Raw genomic sequence first — 22400 nt, forward strand, 5'->3', positions numbered from 1 at the left:
CTTCCTTCCTTCCTTCCTTCCTTTCTTTCTTTCTTTCTTTCTTTCTTTCTTTCTTTCTTTCTTTCTTTCTTTCTTTCTTTCTTTCTTTCTTTCTTATGAAAATGTATCTCATTATGTTGCTCACACTCGTTTTGAACTTCTGGAGCCTCAAGTGAGCCTCCCTCCTCAGCCTCCCAAATTGCTGGGATGACAGGCATGAGCCATCATGCCTAACTTTGTGATATATTCTTAAAGTGCTATTAAAGCTACTAACATTGACTTTACAGATGTTGCTCTCCTCCCTACTCCTTCCCCACTCGGTTTATTACCTCTGACTCATGGATCAGTGTCTTCCTCCACCTGGCGTGCATTCTAGTGTACGGTGGTCCGTCAATAAATATTTGTTGAATTGAATGAGTAATACGAAAAATAGTACCTGCTACTCACATGTACTTACTCTGTAAGGAAGGGAGCAGTGCATGGTGGCAGAGCGTAGTGATTGAAGAGTGTTAGCAAGGGGTCAGCAGTTGAAAACACAGCCGATGGAGTTAGACAACATCCCTGGAACACCTGATCTATCACTTACGGCGTTGGTGGCAAATAACCTGACATTGGTGAGTCTCAGTTTCAGCTTCAGAAAAATGTGGATAATATTAAAGTTTCTGGTTTAAGGTTGTGGAGATTAAATGAGAAAATGCCTTTAACAGGTAAAGGCTATGTTGATTAGTAGGATGTAAACTACTATTTGTACAATTTGTACAAATAATCAACACATTGAATCCCATAATGGCATAAATGCATTTATGATCTATGTACAAATGACTTAATACAATACATAAATAAAAAGAAAATGCCTTTAATGTGCTTAACATAGTTCTAGACACATACTAAGTACTCAAGAAATTTTAGCTATTCTTTAGAGCATTTTTGATTTCAGCTATAGAACCCTAATTTTTATGAGAGAGGGAGATACTGTTTATGTCTCATTGCTCTCTGAATAAGTCTATTTGGGAGAAAAAATACACTGTAGGGCAATACCTATCTTTTGTTTTTTTAGCAAAATTTTTATTTCCTAATAACAGTCACTGTTCACCTACAATTGCAGAAGAAAAATGACTTTAATCTCAAAGGCAACATTAAAAATAGGGAAAAAGAAAACAAATCAATAAAGGCAAAGGTCATAGAAACAGATGATTTGAACATAAAACAATGCTCCTGAGGTTTGGGCTTATACACACAGGCTGGAAAAAAAAATATGCAGACAAACAGGACATCTGGAAGAGAAATTATATACTTTGGATACCAATATCTAAACAATTTTACATGTCAAATGTTTTAAAGAATGTATAGAACTAAAAAGCCTTGAAATAAAGAGCTATGTCCGAAGGTTTTATTTTCCAGCGATGTGATTCCCTCTCCCTAGGAGCCTGATGAAATACTTGTATGCAAAAACACACACACACCCCACCGTACCACCCTGAATCAGTTATATTCTCCACCATGGAGAATGGAGATTGCTTCAAGAAAAAAAAAAATGACATAATGAAGCTCTTGAGGGTGATGATGACGGTTATTATTATTATACTTGTTAATCATCAGATGTGTGGCCAATATCTATCATTATAAATACTTCTTTTAAAGAGCCTCATAATTTTTTCAATGCTTATTTCATATGCAGGAAGATGCCACTCAGGGCAGCAGTTTTGAAATAGTTTTTATCACAATCTCCATTTCATGGCAACCCCCATGTTCTATTTTATTTCTTGTTACATTTTTATTTATTTATTTTTGCTTTTAGAGATGGGGTCTTGCTCTGTCATCCAGGCAGGCGTGCAGTGGTATAATCATAGCTCCCTGTAGCCTCCAACCCCTGGGTTCAAATGATCCTTCCATGCTCAGCCTCCTGATGAAGGTGGGACTTACACTCTCACGCCCATGTGCCCTGCTCCCATTTCATTTTTTGAATGTTGGCTGTGATGCACTAAATTTATTCTCACAGCCCACTAATCGGTCATGATCCACTGCTTGGAAAACACTGCCTTTGATGGTCTAATTGAACTTTCCCACTGAAGCTCTCCAAGCAGCAGGTCGGTGGAAAGCACCAGATTGGGGGGGGAGAGAGGCACTCTTGAGGGGCTGCTTCAAGTGCAAAATTTCTTTGAAGTCCCTTTATTTCACCAATAAAATTTATCCAACTTTGCCAGTAGGCACCAAACATGACCGTTAGTTTTGTCTCATTTTCTTGCCCCCAGTGGAATACAGTGGCGTCACAGCTCACAGAAACCTCAAACTCTTGGGCTCAAGCAATCCTCTTGCCTCAGCTTCCCAAGTAGCTGGGACTATAGGTGCCTGCCACAACACCCAGCTATTTTTAGAGCAGAGGTCTGGCTCTGGCTCAGGCTGGTCTTGAACTCGGAAGCTCGAGAGCCACCCATCTCGGCTTCCCAGAGTGCTGGAATCACAGGTGTGCCCAGCCTAAATCTCCCATTTAAATAAGAAGCCAGACATCCCAGGGACATGTGCTGTGATATTCTGAAGCCACACCGGGTGCCGCTACCTGGGCCTGCTGAGATTCCTGAGCAGGCTGCCGTCTGCAAAGCAGGCCATGCTGGAGGATGAACTGACCCCCAACTCAACAGTGGGGATCTCAGGGCCTTTGGGCTGTCAGACAATTATTCAGCACAAGGCTCATGGGTGATCTCACCAAGCAGATGATGAGACATTGCTCTTTAGTCAATGTGGCATGTCTGAATATGGGCCTTGTGCCTTTCTCTAGCTAGCACTGCTGGGCCTGCTGGCTGGAAAGGTGAGCTCCTAACTCGATGACTCAGACCCTCATTAACCCACACCACACATGCGGAGCCTCCGGGCTGCTGGCTCTCGCAGGAAGGGCACAGGCAGCGCTAACGAGGTCGCCCTGCAATGGGCTGAGAAGAGCTGGTAATGATGAGCTGGATGATGAATGTGGAGCCGTGGAATCAATCATTCTGAAGGGAGAACACGTTAATTCTCTCTCCGTGCAATTGGCCTGACAGCAGCTTGATGTCATCGTTCCAGAGTCAGCCATCACCAAGGTCAGAGTGAGCCAGCAGGAAAAGAGAAAAAACAAGCAAATAAACAAGGGAGGGAGAACCTCTGGCCTTTCGAAGCACCTCATTTTATTATTTGGAATCAAAGATCCTAGTGGCTGGGTTGGGATCCAGAGATGAAGTGAAATGTGGGTACTGTGTTCCCGCAAAAAGTTCCAACTTTTCCTTTGTGAAAAGACAGCCAGAAACTTGAGATTAGGTATACACATTAAAAAATAATAATAATCAATAGAAACCCAAGAAAGAACTCTTTGATAAAACTATAACTATAGATAGTAACAGATATAGACGGATATAAGCAATGGAGCTTAAGCAAACAGAGCTTTGTCACAAATGCAGGTGGCTGATCCTGCAATAAGCTATCTAAATGTTAATGTCAACTGCGTCTCCCTCTCTGTTCCTGTTGCTAGGACATCACTTGCAACTGTAAGCCAGGCCCCGTAACAAAGGTAGATTTCAGCAGCATGCCTTACTGTCGTAAGAAAAAGGATCCTGCAATTTGAAAAGCGGAGCTTCTTTTCAAAAGTAGAAGGGGTTTCATTTATGTCATGATTCAAAGAATAAAGTACACTTGTGGAAATCTCGACTTTGAGAAGTTGAGTGTTGTCCCGAGCGGAAGACATAATCATCAACTCTTAGTCAAAGAAAGTATTTCAGGCAGAAATCACCACTGTAATAATATTTAATTACCCTTAAGAGAAAAAAAAAATACCTTGGCTGGCTGCAGAATTTGAGCACAAAATATGGGAACATGAATGTCAATGCTTTGGGGCACATTTCTGAAAGGCTGGATTCAAAATGCGTAATCAACAACGTTTCTTCTGATAGTCTTTTTAAAAAAAAAAATATATATGAAGCCCAGAGATCAAAGCTCATAGTAAAACTATCTGGTTAAAAAGTTAAAAATATTTTGGGGAGACAGCTTAGGAAATATAGTTAGATGACATGGGAACATGGAAGCTGTAAAATGCAGGGTTGGCGTTTTTAAGCATCACGCCTGTGGGTACGAAAGGCAGAAATACTGTCATGTCCCCTTTTTCATTCCCACTCATTTTTATCTGGGCTCTCCTACCTGGCTAGAAAGCCTGCCAGCCATCACCAGCCACCTACGAAGTAGTCTGTTTGGATTTGGTTTTTAGGATCTAGGTCTTGCTCCGTTGCCCAGGCTGGAGTGCAGTGGTTAGTCACAGATGCAGCTGTGGTGCACTGTAGCCTTGAACTCTTGGGGCCAAGTGATCTCCCAGGTAGCTGGGATGTCAGGCATGAGGCACTGTGCCCAGCCACCTACTAAGGTTTTTAAATGTATTATTCTAGAAAGGAACTGAAGTCTATACAGATTACTGATGGGCAGTACAGCCTGATATGAAGCAAATTATCAGATACATTAGCACACCCTAAAAGTCACCTTGATGATACTTTTAAATGTGGGTACTTTTGGCCTTTTTTATTTTCTCAGAGATGAGATTTTGTTCTCCACCTGTGCTTGAGTACAGTGGTGCCATCACAGCTCTCTGCAGTTTCCAACTCCTGGTCTCAAGTGATCCTCCTGTCTCAGCCTCTCAAGTAGCTGAACCTACAAGTACATCACCACCACGCTGGCTAATTTCTTAATTTCTTTTATTTATTTATTTATTTATTTATTTACTTGGCAGTTTTGGCCAGGGCCAGGCTTGACCCTGCCACCCCTGTTATATGGGGCCAGTGCCCTACTTCTTTGAGCCACAGGTGTTGCTAATTTCTTAATTTCTTGCAGAGGTATCTTCCTATATTGCCCAAGCTGGTCTTGAACTCCTGGGCTCAAGTGATCCTTCTGCCTCAGCCTCCTAAGGCGCTGGGGTTACAAGTGTGAGCCACTGTGCCTGCCCTTACTTTTTGCTTTTATATAGCATGTTATGGTATATTCACTTATTTTACCTACGTAACTCTTACGTAGAGTGAGACATATCATTCCCATACTTTAAGTGAAGGCATGGAGGTGCAGCGCTGTGTTATCCCCCAGACTAGGGGAAGTTCCCTTTTGTAAGTTCTCATAGCACCTGAACTTTCCTTTACAGCGCTCACCACGGTCATAATTAATAAATAATAATTAATGCCTCTTGTGTGAACTTCCTGAGAGGAGGCACCTCTCCCCCTTGTTTAATCACGAAATTTCAAATGGCCAGCCCAATGCCTAGCGTAGAAGGGGTGCTCAGAAAACATTCAGCATTTGAATGAACATACAAGAAGCATTTTCCCAGCTCCATAGGAAATGACAGAGCAGAGCATTAGTTCAACTTGAATCTAAATCGGAATCCTTAGACTCAACTACAACTCAGGCTACAAATGCAAACCAATCAACCTAATTGTGTGTACCCTTGTATTAGCCCCAAATAAATAAATATATATATATATATATGCTTATTATTAATAACATGGAAAATAGGCTTGGCACCCGTAGCTCAGTGGTTAGGGAGCCAGCCACATACACTGGCTTTGGTGGGTTCAAACCTGACCCGGGCCTGCTAAACAACAATTAAAACTACAACAAAAAAATAGCCCAAAGTTGTGGTGGGCACCTGTAGTCCAGCTACTTGGGGAGGTGAGGCAAGAGAATCACTTAAACCCAGGAGTTTGAGGTTGCTGTGAGCTGTGACACCATAGCACTCTACGGAGGATAACATAGTGAGACTGTGTATCAGGTAAAAAAAAAAAAAAACACATGGAAAATAAAAAATGACCTGTATATTAAAAAAAAAAAAAAATGAATCCTTTGCCATGTAGCTTCCAGAAAACTCTTTTAACTGTGGGCAGCCTCTCTAGAAGAGGGGTATGTAACATATATTGTCCACAAATGTCCCCTCATCTGCCCAGCTGGATTTGAATGTATACTTGCATTTCTTTTCTTTTCTTTTGTTTTCTTTCTTTTTTTTTTTTTTTTTGAGACAGAGTCTCACTTTGTCACCCTCAGTAGAGTACTGTGGTATCACAGCTCACAGCAACCTCAAACTCTTGGGCTTAAGTGATTCTCTTGCCTCAACCTCGTAAGTCACTGGGACTACAGGTGCCTGCCACAACACCCGGCTATTTTTAGGGATGGGGTCTTACTCTTGCTCAGGCTGGTCTCAAACCTGTGAGCTCAGGTTTAATCACGAAATTTCAGATGGCCAGCCCAATGCCTAGCGTAGAAGGGGTGCTCAGAAAACATTCAGCATTTGAATAAACGTACAAGTACCGTTTCCTGCCTTGGCCTCCCAGAGTGCTGAGGTTACGGGCATGAGCCACCGTGCCCAGCCTCCACTTGCATTTCTATTCTATTTAATTCCTTGCCCAAGGAGACCCATCCACTCCATACGCCTCTTCTTCTACCTACCAGGGACTTGGCCTCTAAATTTACAGCTTCTTCTAGCCCTGCTAGCCACAGCTACATTTTTAGCCAAGACCTGACCCATCCTCATCCTGCCCCAGCGCATCTCTGGCCTTCTAATTGTTCCTTTTGAAGTTTTTATTTCTTATTTTGGCCCTGTAGGATAACCTTGTTCCATTGTAAGCAAACTCCGTTGTCTAGGCATTGTGGGTGACGTCAAGTAAAATGCACCATTGCTTCCTACTGCAGCTGTCCAAGCGTTTGATTCTCTTCAATCTCTGATCTCACAGTCCTGGTCTTGGCACACAATTACATCTCTCAGTCTGCTGTATGCTGTTTGATTACGTCTGTGTAATTTTTTCATAAACATATTTTATTTTTCAAAATAGAAACTTTTTTTTTTTTAACCTATAGAACCATACCTTGAAGTGATACTCCAATGATTCTAACTAGGAATGTTTCTGATACAAAGCTGGTGATAAGAAACAGTTGACCATTTGAGGTTAAATCTATAAAAACTTAGCACGCAACTGAAAGATGAAGTGGCAAGCTGTCTTTTGGCATTATTCATGGAGTTCCTTGGCTAGGATTTAGAGTAAGAATGGACTTTTCCTCAGACGGAAGCCCATTTATTTTCTTTCTTTAGCAATGGAAATAGTGGTCCCCTTTAGCCAAGTAAATAGCCTTAAAGAAACGGAAAAGAGATTATCTCAAAGTTTATAGCTAAACATCATAGATGGCATTTGTCATCACTCAGGACAGGATTTAATGCAGAATAATGTGTCAACCTACTTTGGGGAAGCTGTTATGAGTTTTATGTTCCACAAAATGTGAGATGATAATCTCTGATAGCCCGAGACGTTGCCTTCATGCAGGTTCTCACAATAAGGTATATTCTGCTACAAAGCTCTTCGGGCATGTTTTGTTCTTTTATTTCAAATTTCCTTATGAAGGAATCGGCCCAACTCTCTCTTCTCACAAGTGGAGAAATCGGTGTGGTTAGGTAACAAAGTATGCAGGGTTTGGGCTGCTGAGTAGACACGCTGGATTGGCGATGTTCCTTATGCTGTGAGGACTGGCATGCAAGGTGATCGTTAGCACCATAAGTGCTGAACATTACGTCAAGCTTAGACTTGGCATCTGGTGTTAACTGATCTCTTTCCACTCCACGATCGCGGTTGATACTGTTGATGGGGCTGTCTTTTAAAATCCAAGGTCATGGCTCAGCACCCTTAGCACAGTGGTTATGGTGCCAGCCACGTACACCAAGGGTGGCACCTTTGAATCTGGCCCAGGCCAGCTAAACAACAATGACAACTGCAACAAAAAATAGCCGGCCATTGTGGTGGGCACCTGGAGTCTCAGCTACTTGGGAGACCGAGGCTAAAGAATCACTTAAGCCCAAGAGTTGGAGGTTGCTGTGAGCTGTGACACCATGGCATTCTACCAAAGGCGATATAGTGAGACTCTGTCTCAAATAAATAAATAAATAAATAAAATCCAAGGTCACGTCACTGCCTCACTTGGCAGTGTACAGCCACTGCCCACCCCTTTCCTAAGAACTTGCCAACCTGCCTGCACCTTCCCAGATTCCTTTCCTACTATCCCTCCGCTTTGAATTCAATATCTCAGCCCAAACTTTTGGTGATTCCATGAACACACAAAGCCCTTTGGCTCCCATCCTTTCCTCGTGGCCCTGGAATGATCATCCCTTGATTATGTGCTCACCATCACCCACCTTATTCTGATCAGTGTTCAACTCTCCTTCAATGAAAGAACAGCTTCTTTCCCCCTCATCAATCCTGTCTTGATTCTTCAGTCCTGGAGTAGACCATGCTCATCCCTCTCCTCTCTCCTGGGTGCGTTATAGCTTCACATATGCCTCTCCTAAGCACTTTACACACTAGACTTTAATTATTCATCCATCCTGCCCACTGACTTGTCTCTTAGGAGTTGGAATGAAAGGGTGTGCTTCTTCATCACCGAGAGAACATTCAACACTGAGTGGTCACTCAAAAACTATTTGGTGAATTCAAACTCTGTAGTTTTATCATCAAGGCTAAGAAATAAAGAACATCTTTACAAAACTGGAGCTGGAGCAGCCTGACATATAAAATAGCACAGGGATGAAAATGAATGCTCCAAGAACAACCCACCAGTTTGAAGGGGGCCTATCAATTCATTAAGCATTTTCACTAGGGACCATAGTCAAGGCTGATGAAAGTGCGAAAATAATAACTCATTTTTTTTCTGGATTCAAATTAATTTATTTAGTAAGATTTAAAGAGCAAAAACACAATTCAATATAAGCCTGTTAGTATGCGATGTACTATGATACGGGACTGTACTAGAAACTTTAACAAAAAGGATACAAAATTATAGCTAGACAGGAGGAATTGATTTTGGTGTTCTATATCATTATAGGATGACTATAGTTAACCATAGCATATAGTTTCAAATAGCTAAAAAGAGGCTATTGCACGTTCCCAATACAAAGAAATAATAATAATACATATGTAAATTATTCTGATCTGATCACTATATAGTATATGTCTTTAAACATCACTGTGTACCCCATGAAAATGGACAATTATTGTCAATGAAAAAACAAAATTGATTTTAAAAGAAAAAATGCTTTAACAACAAGATCTAATCCAGGTTTCATTTGTAAAAAGCCCAGAATAGCCCTCCAGCAATAGAGTTGTATTTAGTATATTTAGGAACAAGAAATAACAATGAACCATGAATAACAATGAATAACAATGAACAATAATAACAATGAGATATTATTGACTTTTGAGCTAGCCGTTGAGCCAAGTACTTTCAAGTGTGGCCATGTTATGTTTAGGAGCTGAGACTCTGGAGCTCACAGTGCAGCTCTGCCATTTGCTATAGGTTTGAGATCTGGGATGAGGTTTCAAATAATTCCACCTCAGGTCTCAGTTTTCTCATTTGCTAAATGGAGCTAATAATAGTATCCATTTCATAGGGTTGAAATGGAGATTAACTTGGAAAACTCACCTAAAGAGCGTAGCAAGCAGTTTTCAATAACCATCAGCTGTTGTTATAATTAGCCTAGTCAAGCAAGATGCAAGGATACTTAAAGGAGATGGAGAATGGACCACTGTGTGATGAAATGTATTATGATGCAATGAAGCCAGCACATCTGAAATACAGATTCTCACAACCTAGTTAAAATTTTAGATTCTAAGGAAGAACTGGAAGGAAAAGAATGGAATTCTAGAATTCCAGAATGACCTTGCTTATGACCCTCATAGGATAGAAGAGGACCCCAGGTGAGCTGCCGTAGAGCAAATACAGGACTGCTGGTGACCCTGCATCAGCTCCAGAGCTGTTGCACCAACTAGAGTGGTCTCTTTCTGCTTTCTAGAAAAGGAAAACAGATTGAAAGAAGGTTAGATTATTAACAGCATCAATAGTAATAACACCGAAACATTTGTTCCAACTACAGTAGAACTTCTTTAAGTTGACCACCCAAGGGGACCACAGCAAACTGGTCAATGCATGGAGGTGGTCAACATAAGGAACTAGACCCACTGTACTGATCGGTACATGTGATGCATGTCCAGTCTACAAAATTAGGTCAACTTAAGGACGTGATCAGTGTAGGGAGGTGGTCAACTATGGAGGTTCTACTGGATTAGAAAATTCAGAAGACCTAGCTGTATTTCCATTTTCAAGGAGGAGAAGGCCTTTTCACTTTTTTTTTAAGTTATAAGTACTTTAGTATTAATTATTATTTTTCTCTCTCCTTTTCCATGTTTGACAATTTTTATAACTTCTAAGAAAATTCAGTGTATCATCATAAAAGAATCTCTTCTTTATTGTAAAAATATGTTTACTTCTGAGCTTCATTTGAAGTCATAAGGAATAGTTGGAATTTTGTTTTCCTTATGTAAAATCTGTCTCTATGTTTTTCTGCTTGGACAATAGGTTTTTTCATCTTTCTTTTACTTTGAAAGCTAGTTCTTGCACTTAGGTCAAGTTTCCTTTATCTCTCTGTTGCTTGTCTCTCTTGCCAATTTTATTATTGTTGTTGCTGCTCTTGCTCTGAAAATGAAACCCCCAGGATCTAATTACTAGTTTTATGGAATTTTGAAGCTCTTTCCCTTAGGAGATGGTTCTGGAATGGCCTCACCACTGTACAGACCAATTCGAGAAGTTTTGAGGATAACTGTGCAGAATAGATTATTTTTACTCAGTTCTTCTACAGGACCTAAGATACAGTCCAAAGTTCTCTCTCCCCCAAAAACAGTAGGTTGTGAAATTTGAAGTCCTACCATATGGTTGATGGCAGACACAAAAAATAAGGCCCCAAAGCCAACAGCAAACTGAGAGTTCATGGCCAGTCCCCATGATCAAAAACAAGAAAATCTAGAAGGGAGAGAGTCTGAACAAAAGTAATCTGGGGCAAATCAATGGAGAGGAGTATAATGTACCAAACATCAAATGCACAGTGGTTCACGGGCTTCCCTTTGTAGATTGCATTCATGAGGATGCTTGAATTTCTTGATTTCACCAGCTCACCACCATAGTCATCTAGAAACCCTCTTTGAGGTTTACATAAAGGGCTCCTTAATATCCCAACACATTTGAAAAAACATGAAACAAAATAACAACACAAAACAAATACCCACTCAATATTTAATGTAGATTTCCTCGGGCAAAAGAGTAAAGCAGAGAATTATCTCTATTTGGATGCTTGTCTTTATAAATATAGAGAAAGAGTAGTATTTGAACAAAATACTCAGGAGTGGAATTGGGGCAATGGGTCATCCATGTGCCACGCATAGAGAATTAAGTGAGTAAAGGAGGGGAAAAAAAGCTCTGCTTTTCTGTAACTAATCAAATTTTCATCATGAACGTTAACCCCAGAGGGAGATGAGGTGGCAGATTTTGAATGCACCAAATAATGGTATCTCAGTATGAGTCTATTTGAATAGTTTCTTTTGAATGACTCATGATATTTCAGGTAACTGTTCAGTCCTTTAGGTTTTTCTTTCCTCTTCCTTACTCATCCTCGAGATGTCATCTGTGTATGGGAAAGTGACAACTCACAGTTTGGTAGCAACTTCACAGAAGAGCTCTGATTTGTAGACTGTCGGAAGATCATCACTGGTTTCTGCCACAAAGTCGCTTATCTATTCTGGTCTCTGGATTATAATCAGCTGAGATATGCCAGGTTCCTGCTGGCATGTAGCTTATTATAACTCACATTCAAATTCTGGATTTGCAACCTCCAAAAGCAAATTCCCTACAGTACTTAGCCTCATTGTTGCAACTTGAAGACTCAGCTAATCTATCACACTCTTTGCATTTCTCTACCACCTCATCGGGGCACTCAGGAACATGTAATGTCCCTGAACACCTACCTGCTTAATCCACCAGGAGCAAGGGGGACTTTTGCAGGATCATCTAGGGAGTTGCCTCCATTATCAGCACAGCATTATTGCTCCATGCCATGCTGGACACGGCCCCAGTTCCATACCACAAACTGGATTCTCTCTCCTGCAACTTTCCTGGGTTAGTGCATAGGGTTGCTATGACAGAACACCATAGACTGGTGGCTTATAAGGAGAAGAGATTTCTTTCTGTCCATTCTAGGGGTGGGAAAGTCCAAGATCAAGGCACCAGTAGATTCAGTTATCTGGGAGAACCCATTTCCTGGCTCATAGATGGTATAGAAGGGACTCACGTAGTAGAAGGGGCAAGGTGGCCTTTGTGGCCTCTTTTATAAACACATTAATCCCATCTATGAAGCCTCTGCCCTCATGACCTAATCATTTCCCAAAGGCAGTAGCTTCAAGTACAAGTACGTGGGGGATTAATTTTCAGTATATGAATTGGAGTGGGAGATGCTCTAATATTCAGTCTGTTGAGCTCCCCTGGGTTGTCCAGGTAATCTAGTAAAATAGACACTTTAAGAAAGACCTTATATATTGAAATGAATTTATCACGCTCTCCCTCAGTCAAGAGTCTATCCCCAGTGAAAGAAGTTAATGCCAGGGCATAGTTATAAACATTAGATCTCTTTGCTCTCCAGTTCCTCTTCACTCCCATACATCACTGAAGTAGAAGGAGCAGGCTTTCTCCTTATCCAGATTCCTAACATGGACTTCCCCAGGTCACAGTGTCCTTCTTCCTAAAACAATAAGCCTCACAGCTCTGTCTAAGTGAGGCATCTCCGCTATGTTCTAGAAGAAACTCCATGGATCTGGTAAGCGAGGCATGCTTTTTAATATTAAGGATCATAAAGAGAGTAGAAATAAATCCTTTCTTTATTGTGAAGTCTTGCTTTCAAAACTTCTGTCTTGCTGAGGACTCCAAAATACCCTACTCTGAATGTCGAAGACAGAATATTTACTCCAACTTGCTCTTTGAATTTCTGTTGAACATTCCTAGTCTTCCTCAAGGCAGAAAGATGACCCTTTCAGAATAAGAAAGAAGGTCACATATTAAAGAATGCAAAGGAAAAATGCACCTCAATGCTACTTCTCTGAAAAATAATCATTGAATATCATTTTGCTCCTTTTCCTGTCCTCTTTTTCCCCTCTACCCTGCCCTCCTCATCTTTAAATTAACTAAGAGTACCATCACATTTGGGAAGTTTGGTATTTGCTACATGTACGTATTTAATAGATTTGGAGACATCTGCTTTCCTGATGCATCCTGAGAAAGGACAGTACACTTAAGGCTAAGACCTCAACCCTGGTGCTGAGCCACAGACACGTGAATTAAAATTCCTGTCCTAAAACTTCTTCCCTTCAGCAAGTCATTTTACCCTACCAAGCCTTTATTTCCTCGTCTTAAAAATTAAGATGATAGGCTTGACGCCTATAGCTTAGTGAGTAGGGCGCTGGCCACATACACCAAAGCTGGTGGCTTTGAGCCTGGCCTGGGCCTGCTAAACAACAATGACAACTGCAACCAAAAAATAGCCGGGCATTGTGGTGGGCACCTGTAGTCCCAGCTACTCAGGAGGCTGAGGCAAGAGAATAGCTTAAGCCCAAGAGTGTGAGGTTGCTGTGAGCTGTGATGACATAGCACTCTACCCAGGGTGACAAAGTGAGACTGTGTCAGAAAAAAAAATTGAGATATACTATTTAGATGCTAGGATATTTATAAAGATAATACCAGGCATCTCAATATCAACATGTCCAAAATAATACTCTGATGGTCTGCCCTGCAGAACTCTTCTTCCCCTAATCTTTCTATCTCAATAAATTACACCTCCTTCCTCCAAATGAAAAAGGCAAAAAAATTTAGATCATCTGGTGCTCCTCTCATTTTCATACCCACATCTCAAGTCCCAAGAAATCTTGGGTTTTTGGTTTTTTTTTTTGCTAAATATAGTAGAATCTGACTACTCCTTATCATTTTCACCTCTATCCCCTTTGTCCAAGGAAAAGCATCTATTATTTCTTAGTTTGGGCAGAAAGTTTTCACTGCAGAATACTGCAGTGGTTTAACACCAAAGAAGTTTGTTTTTCACAGTTAACCAGTGGGTAGTTACCATGCACGCAGTGATGGGGCATCTGGCCTCCTGCATCCTTGTGGTTGTGCACCTTCAACACTGGCATCTACAGCAGCAGAAGGGAAGGAGGACAGAGTGAGTGGTTATGGGGCCAACCTCAGAAGTGCCACATATTACTCCTATAGCATTAGGCAGAACTCAGCCATGTGATCATACCTAGCTCCAAAGGAGGCTGAAGCATATAGAAACATAGTCTAATAGGCCAGGTGCAGTGGCTCACTCCTGTAATTCCAGCATCCTGAGGGGGCCAAGGCAGGTGGAGGACTTGAACTCAGGAGTTCAAGACCAGCCTGAGCAAAAGCGAGACCGTGATTCTAAAAATAACTAGGCATCATGGTGGGGACCTGTACTCCCAGCTGCTTGGGAGTCTGAGGCAAGAGGCTGTCTTGATTCCAAGAGCTTGAGGTTTCTGTGAGCTACTATGCCATGGCACTCAACTGACATCAACTGAATGAGACTGTCAAAAGAGAAGAAAAAAAAAGAAGGAAGGAAGGAAGGAAGGAAGGAAGGAAGGAAGGAGGGAAGGAAGGAAGGGAGGGAGGGAAAGGGAGAGAAAAAAAAGAAAGAAAGAGAGGAGTAAGATAGGTATGTGTCTAGCAGGAAGGGAAAATGGCTTTAATAAGCCTCTAGCCAATCCCTGCCTCTCTCAATATACCACCTAGACATGAATTCCAAGAATTTTCTAATTATTTTTCCTGTTTTCATCCTTGTGCTCCTATCATTTTTTCTCAACATTTCAACCTGAGGATCCTTGAAAAACTCAGCTCATGCCTTGGCTCAAAGCCTTCCAATGCCGTTCCATCTCTTCTTTATTCTAAGGTCCGTATCATGACCTCAAGGTTTCATGTGATCTATCTCCCACCCACATCTTTGTTTCACTTCCTACTGTTGGCCCCTTGCTCACTCCACGATGGGGTCACTGACATCACCCTCAGATATGCTGAGCACGTCCTGCCACAGGACTTTTGCATTTGATCTTCCTTCTGCCTGGAACACTCTTTTCACTGGATATTCTCAGGGCTCAATCTATTTTCAAACTCCAGCTTATTAAAGTCTTCCTTGAGTAGCCTGTCTGAGATAGCTCCCTCAACCTCCTCTCTCTGTTCCTTTTATTATTGTACTTAACATGCTATCTATCTGCCTAGTGTCTCTCTTCTGAGATTAGACTGTCTTCTCTCATGGTAGAAAGACATTTGTTTGATTCTCAGCCCCATAGGACTAAAAACAGTGCATTAAGCAAGGACTCAATATTTTTTAATGAATGAATTATTTATCACATAGCTGAGCAAAAAGTAATCAATAAATTGTATCAATGATAACAAGTTTTTCTCTTAGACTAGAAAGGATTTTTTTTCCTGTTTTATTCAAATTTGAGCTTTTATGATTTCCCCCCCACTTTAGATGCAAATCTAAAGTGTCTTTTTCATTGAGTGTTGCTTAAAGAGATTCCTGAGTCTGGGTAATTTATAAAGAAAATAGGTTTATAATTGTATCCTGCAATCCCATTACTAGGAATCTATCCAGGAGGAAAAAAAAAATCACTTTATTTGAAGAACATTTGCACTGGAGTATTTATTGCTGGTCAATTTACAATCACCCAAATCGGGAAACAACCTAAATGCCCAACCCAGGAAAGGATTAACAGGCTGTGGAATACGTATACCACGGAATCTATTCAGCCAAAAAAAGATGGAGATTTCACATATTTTGTATTAACCTGGGTGGAGTTGAAACACTTCCTGGTAAAGTATCATAAGAATGGAGAAGCAAATAGACCTGCCATTTGATCCTACAATTCCTCTACTAGGTATATATCCAGAAGACCAACAATCACACTGCAACAAAGATATTTGTGTCAGAATGTTTACTGCAGCCCAATTAATAATTGCTAAATCATGGAAGAAGCCCAAGTGCCCATCGATGCACAAATGGATCAATAAATTGTGGTATATGTACACCATGGAATATTATGCAGCCTTAAAGAAAGATGGAGACTTTACCTCCTTCATGTTTACATGGATGGAGCTGGAACATATTCTTCTTAGTAAAGTATCTCAAGAATGGAAGAAAAAGTATCCAATGTACTCAGCCCTACTTTGAAATTAATTTATAGCTTTCATGTGAGAGCTATAACCTAATTATAGCACAAGAATATGCAGAATGGGGAGAGGAAGGAGAGGGGAGGGAGGATGATGGGTGAAGGGAGGGTAAGTGGTGGGACCACACCTATAGTTCATCTTACAAGGGCACATGTGAATCTTTCTAAATGTAGAATATAAATGTCTTAACACAATAACTAAGAAAATGCCATGAAGGCTATGTGAACCAGTTTGATGAAAATATTTCCAATTGTATATAAAACCTGCCCACTGTACTCCATGAGTGCATTAATGTCCACAGCTATGATTAAATAATAATTAAAAAAAGAATGAAGAAGCAAGAATCCAACGTACTCAATTCTAATATGAAACCAGTAGATGATCTAATACATACCCACATAAGAGAAAAACTCAAATCAATTCCACGTGGGGGTGGAAGAATGAGGGAGTGAGGAGGAGAATGGGTGTGCTCTCACTTAATGGGCACAATGTTAAGGTGTATGGCACACCTCTTGGGGGCAGGACACAATTATAAGAGGGACTCTACCTAACAAATGCAAACATTGTAACCTAACTATTTGTACCTTCAAATTAACCTGAAACAACAAAAAAGAAAAAAGACAAAGAAGGTAGGTTTATTTGGCTCACAGTTCTGCAGACTGTACAGGAGCGTGGCGCCAACCTCTGCATGTTGTGAAGACATCAAGATGCTTCTACTCATAGCAGGAGGTGAAGTGGATCCGGCGTGTGCAAAGACCACATGATGAGAGAGGAGGCAAAAGAGAGGGGAGGGAGGCACCAGTCTCCTTTTAAAAACCAGCTCTCTATAACTGGATCAAAGTTGAAAGTTCAACAAGAGGGGAAAAAAAAATCATTAGTAATTAATCTAAGAAAATCTTCTATAAGCAAATTAAACATAGCACATAATTTCAAATATTTAGGAAACTTTAAGCAAATAAACAAAAACATAATAACCCTCCACCTCCCAAGAAAAACCAACCAGCTCCCTTGGAAACTAACAGAGTAAGAACTCTCTTACCCCAGAGAAGGGACATTAATCCATTCATAAAAAGTGCACCCCCATGACCCAGACACCTTCCATCAGGTCCTACTCCCAATATTAGAAATCAAATTTCAACATTAGGTTTGGAGGGGACAAATATCCATACCATAGCTCAAAACTAATTTCTCCCTCATACTCTCATCATTCTTGACAGAACTTTCAACCTTCTATGTTTACATCATTTTTACATCTCTGCTCTGATACCTAATATGCTGCATACTCTATAGAATGAGGTGAGAAGGGTTGGGGGTGGGGGGACATAACCAGGTTAAAAAAAAAAAGGGGGAGAACTGAAAATTCAACTAAATTTCAAAGTAACAAAATGAAAAAAGAAAAGTTGAACAGCCATATCTCCAAAAAAAGAATAATAAAATATAAAAACTATAACCAAATGTAACTGTTTTTGCTTGATGGTGTGAATTTTTATCAGAATCATTTGTATGGCCCATGATTGCATTAACGTACACAGTTATGCTATGAGAAATAAAAAAAAAAAAAGAGTCATTTGTATGTATAGTTAGGGCCTCAATTTCTTGAACTAAAACAGTGACGGGGGGGCAGCGCCTGTGGCTCAGCGGGTAGGGCTCTGGCTCCATATACCAAGGGTTGGGGGTTCAAACCTGGCCCCGGCCACTGAAAATAGCAGTGACAACTGCAACAATAATAACAACAAAAATTAGCCAGGCATTGTGGCAGACGCCTGTAGTCCCAGCTACTTGGAAGGCTGAGGCAAGAGAGTCACTTAAGCTCGAGAGTCAGAGGTTGCTGTGAGCTGTGATGCCATAGCTCTCTACCAAGAGTGACAAAGTGAGACTCTGTCTCAGTAAATAAATAAATAAAACAGTGACAGTACATAGAACTAGAAATAAGATGAGGTAAATATGACTCTTTTCTTATTTTATATAAAAAACTAAAAGCATTTGCATAATATCTCAGACTTTCTTTAAGCAAGATAGTCCATCTGACATAACTTCTGTAAAGGAAAAAAAAATCACATCCTGAGTATCTAGCCTTAATCAAGGGTCATAGGTAGCTATAGACTAGAAATTCTGAACTGTAAAAAAAAAAATAGAATGTGACTTTTAATTAGCTCAGAAATGAGCTCTAATACTCTCTATTGCTTCAGAAATGCCACCTTTTATTCCTGTAGTAATTGAGATGTCAAAGGACAATTTAAGACCATTTAAAAAGACTCAGGGTCTGATTTTGTGAACTACTAAGCTAATTACTAGTACAAAATGAAAATTACCAGACACCACTGAAGTCTTGACAGGTAAAAAATATTCTTAAGAAATCTGGAGAGGTTTAAACTGGTACTAAGATGTTTAAAATTCATTTATAGCTTTCTTTCTTTATAACTGCCAAAATATTTGGCGGGGGTGTGTGTGTTTGTGCTGGGCTTGGGGAACATCGGTTGGGGTAACATGGTATTGGGCAATTTGTGAAGTCTGCTGTTACATTAATGAATATATCGTGAAGTAGGATGTGAATTGCATTGATTTTCAAAAAGAAATTGAACCTGCTATTTCTAGGGCATATTTGTTCCAAAGGAAATGACCTAATGTTTACAGAACATAATAACCTTTTTAGAGCCCCCGTGTGCCAGATAGTGCAGTGCCCCATCAACTACCTTCAGGCAGCGGTGGTAAGAACCAGGCACCCACACTCAGTGGTCCTTCCCAGTTCCTCCCACCTTCGTGATGAGGTCAGGTCACAGGAGGTGAAACCTGCCGATGATCACCTTAAAACGAAGTCGAGGAAGGGCAGCCACAGACCCGCAGAGGAGAGAAAACACCATCACCCCAAAGGAGCTCTGAGAGTCATTGCTATGTTAGGAACAAACTCCAATGCTAGAATTTTGGAGACAAAATGGGAAATGAACTTGGATGTAGGAGCTGGTTGATTTAGAGCACCTGGGGCCAGGGCAGGTGTGGGCAGCCAGGTGATGACAAAGACAATGAGGAGAGGAAGGGGAAGGAGAGAGAGAAGGATGGGGCCATGAGTACTTAGTAGACACGGGACTTGCTAAATATTTGCCTCAAAGGGTGGCCCTGTAGATTACTATTATCAGACTCCTTAGCAAGGCGTGTTTCAAAAACAGCTTTTCAGGCCTCAGCTCAGCCCTCCTGAATGGAATCTCCGGGAAGTGGAGCTGAGGAATGTAGCCTTCCACTGGCTCCCAGGGTATCTCAGACATACTTACTGTTTGAGCACTAACCCTTTACTGGTATTGTTTTGCTAAATCCTCCAGCAACTCTATGGAGCCGGGACTATTATTATCCCTTCCTCAGACAGCAAACTGTGATTCTGGGAAGCTGATAAGACACACAGATACAGGAGGCAAAGCCCAAATGCAAATTCAAACATTCTTACACCAGATTCTGTGATAGCAATCACTCTAGACCAGCGGTCCTTGAACTTTTTCTCTACAAGGTCAGTTGACAAACATTGAAGGTATATGAGCTATACAGTTTCTGTTGCAACTATTCAACTATGCCATAGACAGCGTATAAACAAATGGATGTGACTGGGCATTGCAGTAAAACTTTATGCTGAAGGCCTGGGGATGCCTGCTGTAGGGGAAGCATTGCTTTTTAGAATGCAGCGCTCAGGACCGTAGCATCCTGTGAGCTTGAAATGCAGAATCTTGGGTTTCACTCCAGACTTGCTGAATCCAAATCTGTATTTCTTTGTTTGTTTGTTTGAGACAGAGTCTCATTTTGTCGCCCTCAGTACTGTGCAATGGAATCATAACTCACAGCAACCTGAAACTCTCGGGTTCAAGTGATTCTCTTGCCTCAGCCTCTCAAGCATCTGGAACTACAGGCATCCACCAAAACGCCTAGCTATTTTTAGAGATGGGGGTCTCGATCTGGCTTAGGCTGGTCTCGAACTCGTGAGCTCAGGCAATCCACCCACCTCAGCCTCTCAGAGTGCTAGAATCGCAGGCATGAGCCACTGTGTCTGGCCTCAGAATCTGCATTTCACGGGGCCACAGGGTGATTTTAATGCCCATGAAAGTGTGAGACCCCTTTCTCCAGGGCATGTATAAAGGGCTCCTCTCAAAGCTGCCTTTATTACATTTGCTATCCCGTCACGTGCATGAACTCAGTATCAGATAGTGATGACTGATTGCCTCCCAGGAAAGTTAAAAAATAAATACAGAAAAATATTTAATCAGTTTAAAAACTCTTTCAACTAACCTCTATCAATTACTGTTATGATCTCCTTCAGCTTTCTTCTCTGCAGCACATAAATAGAACCAATATTCGTCTCCAAAAACTGGGGGGAAAGAGTAGGGGTGAGATTATCTTTTAACTTTTTATTTAGTACAAACTTAAAGAAAAGTCACATGAATATATAAAGACTTTCCCTATGCTCAGCTTAACCAATTTGTATAGGTGATGTCATTTTCTGCATCATTATCTCTCTCAGTACACCTAGAGATGGACAAATAGATAATTTTTTTCCTTTCCCTAAACCATTTGAGAGCCGGTGGCAGAAACCATGCCCTTCTATCCCTAAATACCATATTTCAATGTTGATTTTCTAAGAATATGATGATTATTTCATATACCTACAATCCTATTTTCAAAATCAGGGAATTTAATATTAATACACTGCTCTGATCTATTCTTTCTTTTGTTGTTTGTTTGTTTGCAGTTTTTGTTTTTTGTTTTTTTTGGCCAGGGCTGGATTTGAACCCGCCACCTCCAGCATATGGGGCTAGTGCCCTACTCCTTTGAGCCACAGGTGCCACGCACTGCTGTGATCTAATCCGTAGTCTACATTTAAATTTAGTTCATTGCCCTAGCCAGGGTAATGCATTGTTTTAAGTTGTCATGTCTCTTTAGTCTCCTTTAACATATAAGAGTTTCTCAGTTTTTCCCTGTGTTTCTTGACGTTGAAACCAAAAAGGGCGTGTGCCAGTTATTTGGTGGAATGCCCTTCAGTTTGGGTCTGACCGACGTCTCCTCGTTTTTAGGCGTGGGTCTCGCACGTTGGGCAGCAGTGTCACTAACGTGCTCTTGCAGTCTTCATGTTGCGTCACATCCAGAGGCAGGTGATGTCACTTTGTTCCCATGTTGGTGATATTAGCCTTGGACACTGAGTTAAGGTGACGTCTGCCAGGTTGATCTACTGTGGAGTTACTATTTTTCACTTTGTAAATAATCAGTAATTTGTGAGGAGATATTTTGAAACTATGCAAATGTCCAGTTTTACGTCAAATTGTGACCACTAGTTTCAGCATCCATTGCTGATTTTTTTTATCCCTGTGACTCCTTCTCTATGAGGTAGATGGCCTTCTACTGTAAAGAAGCACTGTTCTGGCTTGGCACGGTGGCTCACACCTGTGATTCTAGCACTCTGGGAGGCTGAGGCAGGTGACTTGCTTGAGCTCAGGAGTTCAAGACCAGCCTGAGGCTCAGCGCCTGTGGCTGAAGTGGCTAAGGCGCCAGCCACATACACCTAAGGTGGCAGGTTCGAATCCAGCCCAGGCGCCCCCAACAACAATGACAGCTGCAACCAAAAAATAGCCAGGTGTTGTGGCAAGTGCCTGTGGTCCCAGCTACTTGGCAGGCTGAGGCAGGAGACTCGCTTGAGCCCAGGAGTTGGAGGTTGCTGTGAGCTGTGATGCCACAGTACTCTACCCAGGGGGATAGCTTGAGGCTCTGTCTCAAAAAAAAAAAAAAAAAAGACTAGCCTGAGCAAGAGTGATACCTTGTCTCTCCTAAAAATAGAAAAACTTGCAGCAGGTTCCCAGCTGTTTGGAAGGATAAGGCAAGAGGATTGCTCAAGCCCAAGAGTTTGAGGTTGCTGTGAGCTGTGATGTCACAGCACTCTATCCAGGGCACAGAGTGAGACTCTGTCTCAAAAAAAAAAAAAAAAAGGAACTGTCCTTTCTCTCTCTCCCTGACTTATTCATTGACTAGTTTATATTATTATGGACTCGTGGATTCTTTGGGACAGTGCTTACATCAATCAAGATGAACCTAATGGCTCACCAAAGTTTGAGAACTGCTATTTTAAAGAAGAAGCTAATGTCCAAAGAGGTTATTTAGCTTACTCCAAGTCATATAATTTGTGGAGGACTAAAAGCCTCTCTCCAAATTTAGTATTTTCTTCATGGCCGTAGTCTCTAAACCTGGAGAGTGGGTGCTGACTATGAATCACCTGGGAAACCTGCAGGAACACTGTCTCTACGTCTGTCTCCAGAGATTCTGATTCAGCATCTCTCATAGAAGGCCTTGAAATTTGTACAGGAAGACAA

The sequence above is a fragment of the Otolemur garnettii genome, unplaced genomic scaffold (assembly GCF_000181295.1).
Source record: "Otolemur garnettii isolate 467f Iridium unplaced genomic scaffold, OtoGar3 scaffold00007, whole genome shotgun sequence".
In the NCBI taxonomy this organism is placed as follows: Eukaryota; Metazoa; Chordata; class Mammalia; order Primates; family Galagidae; genus Otolemur; species Otolemur garnettii.